General features: G+C 45.4%; 1 non-coding gene across 1 annotated transcript; it reads left to right on the forward strand.

Annotated features, from left to right (window-relative positions):
- The first annotated feature begins 225 nt into the window (after positions 1–225).
- On the forward strand, positions 226–332 carry LOC126420174 (U6 spliceosomal RNA). Its single transcript, XR_007576038.1, has one exon. It is a non-coding gene; the product is annotated as a U6 spliceosomal RNA (small nuclear RNA).
- The last annotated feature ends 9806 nt before the right edge of the window (positions 333–10138 follow it).

Consider the following 10138-nt stretch of genomic DNA (forward strand, 5'->3'; position numbering starts at 1 on the left):
TCGTGTCGGCGCACACTCCGCTGCAGAGTGAAAATCTCATCCTGAAAACATCCCCCAGGCTGTGGCAAAGCCGTGTCTCCGCAATATCCTTTCTTCCAGGAGTGCTGGTTCTGCAAGTTTCCCACGAGAGCTTCTGTGGGGTTTGGATGGGAGGAGACGAGGTACTTGCTGAAGTAAAGCTGTGAGAACGGGACGCGAGTCGTGCTTGGGTAGCTCAAATGGTCTGTACTTACTTCGGCGGTACATATACTAAAATTTGAACGATACAGAGGAGATTATGATGGCCACTGCGCAAGAATGAGACGCAGAATTGTGAAGAAAAACACAAATACATAATAAAAAATAAATAAAAGAAGATTGTAGAGCACTGCCCGCGAAAGGCAAAGGTCCCAAGTTCGAGTCTCGGTCCGGCACACAGTTTTAATCTGACAGGAAGGTTCATAGTTTGCGTAATTCTTTACATTGGTCTGCTTCATAATCACCAAATTTGGGCCGGCCGGAGTGGCCGAGCGGTTCTAGGCGCTACAGTCTGGAACCACTCGACCGCTACGGTCGCATGTTCGAATCCGGCCTCGCGCATGGATGTGTGTGTGTGATGTCCTTAGGTTAGTTAGGTTTAAGAAGTTATAAGTAATAGGAGACTGATGACCACAGCAGTTAAGTCCCATAGTGCTCAGAGCTATTTGAACCATTTAAACCAAATTTGATTTGAGTTTCTCGCTAATCTTATTTTTGGTACATCTTATTAGTTTTGTCTTTCTCTGGTTTACTCTCTATCCATATTCTGTACCCATTAGACTGTTCATTCCATTAAAAACTTCCTGTAATTCTTTTTTATTCCCATAATGTACACCAGTATTCTAACAGAGAACGGTAGTAGCGCAGGCAGTCTTTTTAGTGGAGCTGTAGCAACTTGCGATTGTTTTGCCAGTATAACGTAGTGTTTGGTTCGCCTTCCCCACAACATTATCTATGTGATCGTTCAAATTTAAGATTTTCGCAATAGTAGTCCCTACGTATTTAGTTGAATTGGTAGTCATTAAATAGTGTAACTGAAATGTTACGAATTTCTTTTATAACTGGTGTGAATAGCATTACACCGTTCATTATTTAGAGTCAATTGCCACTTTTCGCAAGATACCGATATGACGTCTAAATAATTTTTCTTTTGGCTTTGATATTATGTTGATTCAAATGGCTATGAGCATCAAGGGACTTAATTTCTTAAGTCATCAGTTCCCTAGAACTTAGAGCTACTTAAACCTAACAAACCTAAGGACATCACACACATCCATGCCCGAGGCAGGATTCGAACCTGCGACCGCTGTGGTTGCACGGTCCAAACTGTAGCGCCTAGAACCGCTCGGCCACCCCGACCGGCGATATTCTGTTGACTTTTGATAAATGGCAGCATTATCTGCAAACAATCTAAGGGCGTTACTAAGTGATATGGTTCTGTAATTCAGCCGGTTACTCATTTTTCCTTTCTTCTTGGTGGTGTAAGCTGTGCAATTTTCCAGTCTTTATTTATGGATGCTTTGTCGAGTGATCAGTTATACACGCCTGATAAGTATGGCGCTGTTGTATCAGCATACTCTCGAACGAATCTAGCTGTTGCACAATATGGACCGAAAGATTCACCTCTATCTCATTAGGGGTTTTTCCGACATCTGATTTATTACAGATTGGGTACATTGTATTATGTGGCAGCATTGAGGTATTGTACCTGTCAACAAGCTGTTTGTGAATACGTCTTGTGCCTGTTTTGTTGTGCAGTTGCAAGGGAACGAGTACAAACGTAGTTTAATGAAATGAGCATCATCTTGTGTGGGATGGCTCAAAGATATGTGGTCTCGCATTACTCACTTTTTGCTGAGGCATTGAGGGTAGGCTGGAGAGTAGCGTGGAGAGGAGAGTGTGAGAGTGCAGACGCGACACGAGACGAGACGAGTGGAGGTGCAGCAGACGGGCGCAGGCGACGCTGACGACACGCGCCGGTCGCCAGCATTTGCATAAGTGTGAGGGAGCGCCGCCAAAGGCCAGCCCGCCAGGCCGCCGCGTCCCATCCCGGCTGACATTTCCCGGCTGGCCGTTGGCGCCGTTGCGACAGCGCCGCCCCCGCCGTGCCGCCCCCAGGCGGGCTCTTCCCAGATGTCACTTTTCACACCTCGGGCGGCGCGGTGTTGGCACAGCCTATCAGCAGTCATTGTCGCCCAGTTGCGTCTTCGACGTGTGCGCGTAACCTGGATTGTATCAGGAATGCCCGCTCGGAATGAGACCGCGTGAAGAGCACGGCAATAGCTTACCTGACCCACTTCACACCGCTTTCGTTGCCCCTCTTGCCTTGAGAGCAAGTAGGTCACACTGTATATCTCGCAGCAGACTTGCACGTAACAACAATATGTCTTCAATAACGATAATCACTCTGTTGCAGCTTCTACGCTAAAATTCACATTCTCCTTGATGTCTGTGCACACTCTATAACTATTTTATATACCAGGTGATCAAAAAGTCAGTATAAATTGGAAAACTGAATAAATCACGGAATAATGTAGATAGAGAGGTACAAATTGACACACATGTTTGGAATGATATGGGCATTTATTAGAACCAAAAAAATACAAACGTTCAAAAAATGTCCGATAGATGGTGCTTCATCTGATCAGAACAGCAATAATTAGCACAACAAAGTAAGACAATGCAAAGTTGATGTTCTTTACAGGGAATGCTCAACATGTCCACCATCATTCCTCAACAATAGCTGTAGTCGAGGAATAATGTTGTGAACAGCACTGTAAAGCATGTCCGGAGCTATGTTGACGACTGGCGTCGGATGTTGTCTTTCAGCGTCCCTAGAGATGTCGGTCGATCACGATACACTTGCGACTTCAGGTAACCCCAAAGCCAATAATCGCACGGACTGAGGTCTGGGGACCTGGGAGGCCAAGCATGACGAAAGTGGCGGCTGATCACACGATCATCATGAAACGACGCGCGCAAGAGATCTTTCACTCGTCTAGCAACATGGGGTGTTTTCTTTTTCCTAATAAAACCCCATGTCAATCGAAGCATGTGTGTCAATTTTTACCGCTCTATCTACATTATTCAGTGGTTTATTTAGCTTTCAAATTTATACTGACTTATTGATCACCCGGTACATTAAAGAAATATGGATCGTTTCAAAGAGAATGACCTGATTTTAAAACTCATTATTTATTGATAACAACAAACTAACCTGGAATGATTCGCAAATTACTCACAAAATCTTAAAGTTCTAGCTAAGCTATTGCAAGTGCTATGCGTCCGCCGGCCGAAGTGGCCGTGCGGTTAAAGGCGCTGCAGTCTGGAGCCGCAAGACCGCTACGGTCGCAGGTTCGAATCCTGCCTCGGGCATGGATGTTTGTGATGTCCTTAGGTTAGTTAGGTTTAACTAGTTCTAAGTTCTAGGCGACTGATGACCTCAGCAGTTGAGTCCCATAGTGCTCAGAGCCATTTGAACCATTTTTTGCTATGCGTCCACCAGCAGCAGCACGAAAAACACCTACCGAACGAGGTGGCGCAGTGGTTAGCACACTGGACTTGCTTTCGGGAGGACGACGGTTCAACCCTGCGTCCGACCATCCATATTCAGGTGTTCCGTGATTTCCCTAAATCGTTTCGGGCGAATGCAGGGATAGTTCCTTCGAAAGGGCGCGGCCGAGTTCCTCCCCTATCCTTCCCTGATCCGCGCTGCTGCTCCGTCTCTATTGACCTCTACGTAGACGGGACGTTATTTAATCTACTCGTCCTCCTCCTCGACAAACAACATCTGGCCGTAATGTTTGCAAAGTGAAACGTCTTCGAAGAAACCATCTCGGCATTCGCGTTAATCCATTAAAGGGAACCCCGGTAAACAAGATGATCAGACTGTGATTTGAGCCCCGACCCTACAGTGTACTACTCTCGTATGTTACTTCGTTCGGTGCAGCAGAAATACTGCTGAGATCTCGCTCTCAGTTCAGTTGCCGGCCGCGGTGGCCGAGCGGTTCTAGGTGCTACAGTCTGGAACCGCACGACCGCTACGGTCGCAGATTCGAATCCTACCTCGGGCATTAATGTGCGTGTTCTCCTAAGGTTAGGTTTAAGTAGTTCTAAGTTCTAGGGGACTGATGACCTCAGATGTTAAGTCCCATAGTGCTCAGATCCATTTGAGCTTCAGTTCAGTTACATAAACAATTTTCAGACTATGGCCTATTAAGTACGACCTTTCAAAGATAGTATGTGCAATACGAAGTCCTATTCAACACTTAATGTCAGTAAAATAACTATCCCGACTACCTTATCCAACTGACAAACCGAAACATTTCGACTATTTTTTTTAACATTAGAACACAATTTTAAGTTGAATGAAAGTTGTGACGAAGATGTCAGGTATGTTGTTGATCAAAGCCAGTGACGAAGATCGACGTGAATGTAGATACGCGTAAAGGAAGACACAATTGGTATATGACAAAACTGTGATGTAAAGAATAATACAAGATTAGGAGTAAAGCATATTCGGGAATCGGTTCTCTATCTATAAACCCCACTCAAAATGTTCGTATACGCTTGATGCAGGTCTCTTAATATAATCAGCAATATACGAAGTTTGCATTTGCTTTGTAACCTGTGTAAAGAGGGACAGGTAAATTACTTGAGAATTAATACACTCCTGGAAATTGAAATAAGAACACCGTGAATTCATTGTCCCAGGAAGGGGAAACTTTGTTGACACATTCCTGGGGTCAGATACATCACATGATCACACTGACAGAACCACAGGCACATAGACACAGGCAACAGAGCATGCACAATGTCGGCACTAGTACAGTGTATATCCACCTTTCGCAGCAATGCAGGCTGCTATTCTCCCATGGAGACGATCGTAGAGATGCTGGATGTAGTCCTGTGGAACGGCTTGCCATGCCATTTCCACCTGGCGCCTCAGTTGGACCAGCGTTCGTGCTGGACGTGCAGACCGCTTGAGACGACGCTTCATCCAGTGCCAAACATGCTCAATGGGGGACAGATCCGGAGATCTTGCTGGCCAGGGTAGTTGACTTACACCTTCTAGAGCACGTTGGGTGGCACGGGATACATGCGGACGTGCATTGTCCTGTTGGAACAGCAAGTTCCCTTGCCGGTCTAGGAATGGTAGACCGATGGGTTCGATGATGGTTTGGATGTACCGTGCACTATTCAGTGTCCCCTCGACGATCGCCAGTGGTGTACGGCCAGTGTAGGAGATCGCTCCCCACACCATGATGCCGGGTGTTGGCCCTGTGTGCCTCGGTCGTATGCAGTCCTGATTGTGGCGCTCACCTGCACGGCGCCAAACACGCATACGACCATCATTGGCACCAAGGCAGAAGCGACTCTCATCGCTGAAGACGACACGTCTCCATTCGTCCCTCCATTCACGCCTGTAGCGACACCACTGGAGGCGGGCTGCACGATGTTGGGGCGTGAGTGGAAGACGGCCTAACGGTGTGCGGGACCGTAGCCCAGCTTCATGGAGACGGTTATGAATGGTCCTCGCCGATACCCCAGGAGCAACAGTGTCCCTAATTTGCTGGGAAGTGGCGGTGCGGTCCCCTACGGCACTGCGTAGGATCCTACGGTCTTGGCGTGCATCCGTGCGTCGCTGCGGTCCGGTCCCAGGTAACGGGCACGTGCACCTTCTGCCGACCACTGGCGACAACATCGATGTACTGTGGACACCTCACGCCCCACGTGTTGAGCATTCGGCGGTACGTCCACCCGGCCTCCCGCATGCCCACTATACGCCCTCGCTCAAAGTCCGTCAACTGCACATACGGTTCACGTCCACGCTGTCGCGGCATGCTACCAGTGTTAAAGACTGCGATGGAGCTCCGTATGCCACGGCAAACTGGCTGACACTGACGGCGGCGGTGCACAAATGCTGCGCAGCTAGCGCCATTCGACGGCCAACACCGCGGTTCCTGGTGTGTCGGCTGTGCCGTGCGTGTGATCATTGCTTGTACTGTACAGCCCTCTCGCAGTGTCCGGAGCAAGTATGGTGGGTCTGACACACCGGTGTCAGTGTGTTCTTTTTTCCATTTCCAGGAGTGTTGTTACTTTGTACTCAAAAAGTTTAATGCTGTCATGCGAGTGTATGAGGGCAGCTATTAAATCATACGTAGAGAAAAGAGACTAAGATACTTAATTTTAAATATTTCATTCCATACCCAATTTTTATGAGATCTCAGCTCATCGTAGAGCCCGTATCCACTTAAACAGAACACAGCGAGCAGGGCGGGAACAAATAGTTCCAAAAGGGATCAGTTTGAGAAGGATTCCTAATTCCATACATTGCCTTAAAATCAGTTCCCATTTATTGAAAACTTTGACTGTAAGTGGAGAGAATTATAACAAAATGTGACGCTTGAGACAGTGCTGTTCCTTTCCGCAAGTCTTTAGTGTGCGTGAACTATTCTGTACATAATAACTTGCTGAACTGAATCTCAAGTGTTTCAAAACCATTTTGTGCACTTTCTGTTGCGTGGCAAAGTTATGAGGACGCCAAATTTTAGATCTTGGTCAACTGCAGACATCGATTTGGTAGAGGAACGTGTCCAAGCTGTGAATTTCTGATAGAGGACTTATAGTTCTGCTTTTAGGACTACGACCAAGGAAAGCCTTTCAAAATCGTTAGCCGGAAATTGGCTGGCTGGAATTATTGTTGCATATTCGTACGACGGCACTATCTCAGACAGAAATATGTCACCATAAAGTGTTGTGTCAGTACATATTTCGACATGTATGTTCCTGTCACCCAGGCCCCGTTCCTTGTTTCATTCCGTACCAGGAGGTAAGACCGGAATAATTTTTTTAATTTACATTTGTCCATCATCTATCCGTATCTTGTGCTAATCTTTTCATCACTACAAAACATTCTACAGTTTCTGCAATCTGTTTTGATATTCTTGTCTTAGTCTGCTGGTTCTACTATTGTCCCCCACATCTTATAGCACCAAGCTAATTAACCCTAGATGCCGTAGTACAATAGCATATTCAAATTTATTAATTTCATATTTTAGGTGTCCTTTGGTGTTCCCAGTTGTGAATGCGTGTGAGTTTGTAAGTTCCAGACTTAGCCACGCTACTAAAAAAAAGCGTGCTTAAAAGTGGCATCGGAGCCTAAGTGCTGGATATATTTTCAAGTTATTTCTATAACAATAACTCCTAAATGAACCTTTGGAAGTGGGAGTCAACAATTGGTACAAATATTAGAGAATGCGAGAATGTTGGTGATACAGACTGAAGTGGCGGAGAACTAACGACTTGGACAAATATTTACACTGATCACTCTTCCGTTCCATTTCGCTGACGTTGAACGTATTCCTTACTACCAGTGAACTATATCATCCTGGTGAAAAATTTACGCCAGATGGTATACAGAAAATATCTCACAATATTTTAGTCTACTGGACAGAAAATCAGCCAACTTCTCTGTATTATCTATACATGCTATTCTTATTGACGCATTTGTCTTCGTTACAATTAGCCTTAGTTTCCCCACAGCTTTACATTAATATTTAGGCACATCAACTGTAAGAATATTGCTAAACACTTTATTGGCCAGAATTCTACACCTACAATTTTTGTACATAAATGATCTGGTTATTTGTGATGATGCTATGGTGTACGGGGAGGCGTCGTAGTTGAGTGACTGTAGGAGGATACAAGATCAAAAAATGGTTCAAATGGCTCTGAGCACTATGGGACTCAACTGCTGAGGTCATTAGTCCCATAGAACTTAGAACTGGTTAAACCTAACTAACCTAAGGACATCACAAACATCCATGCCGGAGGCAGCATTCGAACCTGTGACCGTAGCGGTCTTGCGGTTCCAGACTGCAGCGCCTTTAACCGCACGGCCACTTCGGCCGGCCTTCGATACAAGATCACCTAGACGGGATTGCTAGTTGGTGTGATGAATTGCAGGTAGCCCTAAATGTTGAAAAATGTAGGTTACTGCCGATGAATAGAAGAAATAAACCCCTAATGTTCGAGTACAGCATTAGCGGTGTGCTGCTTCACACAATAACGCCAATTAAATATCAAGGCGTAACACTGCAAAGCGATAAGAAATGGGATGAGCACGCGAGGATAAGGGTCGTAGTAGGGAACGCGACTGGGCGACCCCCGTTCATTGGGAGAATTTTAGGAATGTGTAGTTCACATGTAAAGGAGACCGCACATAGGGCACCAGTGCTATCTGTTATTGAGAACTGAGGGAGCGTTTGAGATCCGTAGGAGGTCAGATTAAAGGAAGACATCGAAGCAATTCAGCGGCAGGCAGATTTGTTACCTTTAGGTTTGGACAAAATGCAAGTATTACGATAATGCTTCGGGAGCTCAAACGGAAATTTCTGGAAGCAAGGTGACATTCTTCTCGAGGAACAGTATGGAGGAATGGTAACGGAAGAAAACTACACAATCCAAAAGCACTAAAAAGGCATTTTATTGTATGACCAGTTTCGACAGTGCTATGCTGTCATCATCGAATCTTATGCTTATGAAAGCACAGCTCCCCTCGAAACCGGTAACCCAATAAAATGCCTTTTTAGTGATCTTGGACTGTGACGGTCTCTTCGGTTATCACATATTGCAGATACCCGCCTGACTGACCGTGTCAACAATATATAACTATTCAGAAACTTTAGAGAATCGGTATTTGTAGATGACTGAAGAAGGCTTCTACTACCGGCAACATACATATGGCGTAAGGACCACGAAGAAGAGACAAGAGAATTAGAGCTCGTAGGAGGTGTAGGGATAATTGCTTTTCTCTCGGTATATTTGCGAGTGAAACAGGACAGGAAATGACCAGTAGTGGTTCGACGTACCGTAAGATGGCCCAAGGAGTGTGTATGTAGATTTAGGTGTAGAATTAGTCTGACTGATCGTTCGTGGAAACGTAAACCCCAGTACCAAATAAATTACTCATCACTGCTCTTCTGTGAAACTCCGCAATCTCCTATGGATAGTGACGAAACTTTACCAACATAGCAGTCATCTGCCATAGGCTGGCTCAACGTCACACTGTAGTTGATATCAGGTCACTAAGAGTCACATAAATCACACACAGCAGGAAGGTACAGAGATAGCAATTTATTTCCCACAGAAAGTGAGAATATTACATAGAGTGAGTACTAAATGAAGGGAGCAGTACTGTCAACGATTACAGTACTCAGGTGTGTAGCCAGTCATTTGGGGCATATTAAAGAGAGATAGACAGAGAAAGAGAAAGAGAAAGAGGGAGGGAGTGAGACAAAGGGGGGGGGGGCGGGGGAACTTTCAGTGTTCAGAATTACATGCTGTTGCCACAGTACATGTGGTTCAGCACACCTGCTGTCGACTACAAGCCGCCTGCACCCGTCGCAACATGTTTATTGCCGACTAGGGAAACCGGTTGAAGCATCTTCAGTGCACACTGAAAGTGGCGAATGAAGCAACACTTACGCCTGCTACTAGAATACAGGAGAGAGAGCAAGACAGTACTATCTGTTTCAACACAGACTTATTATTCAGATGCATATATCATTTTATTATAATGTGGGAACGCTGGGCCAATCACTAGAAGTTGGACAAATTGCATCTAATAATGGACCTGCATAAACAAAAGAATCATGAAGTTCGCCGGCCGCGGTGGTCTCGCGGTTCTAGGCGCTCAGTCCAGAGCCGCGCAACTGCTACGGTCGCAGGTTCGAATCCTGCCTCGGGCATGGATGTGTGTGATGTCCTTAAGTTAGTTAGGTTTAAGTAGTTCTAAGTTCTAGGGGACCGATGACCACAGATGTTAAGTCTCGTAGTGCTCAGAGCCATTTGAACCATTTTAACCATGAAGTTTTACGCTTAACAACTAACTTCCTGAATTAAAATGGCAACGTAAAAACAATTATGAAATTTGCTCTTATTATTTTCTTATGCCAGTGAGATCATTAGCGATCGTTAAAAGTTCTTGTACGCGTTGGACTTTGTTGGTGTTCATATTTCTTTCATTCTTTTGTTGTGAGCGTCTTTCCTTGCTTCAGACCAAGTTATCAAACTCTTTCGCTTTTTTCTGCAGGTCAACAATTAATCACTGTTGACC

The sequence above is a fragment of the Schistocerca serialis genome, chromosome 9 (genome assembly GCF_023864345.2).
Source record: "Schistocerca serialis cubense isolate TAMUIC-IGC-003099 chromosome 9, iqSchSeri2.2, whole genome shotgun sequence".
NCBI lineage: Eukaryota > Metazoa > Arthropoda > Insecta > Orthoptera > Acrididae > Schistocerca > Schistocerca serialis.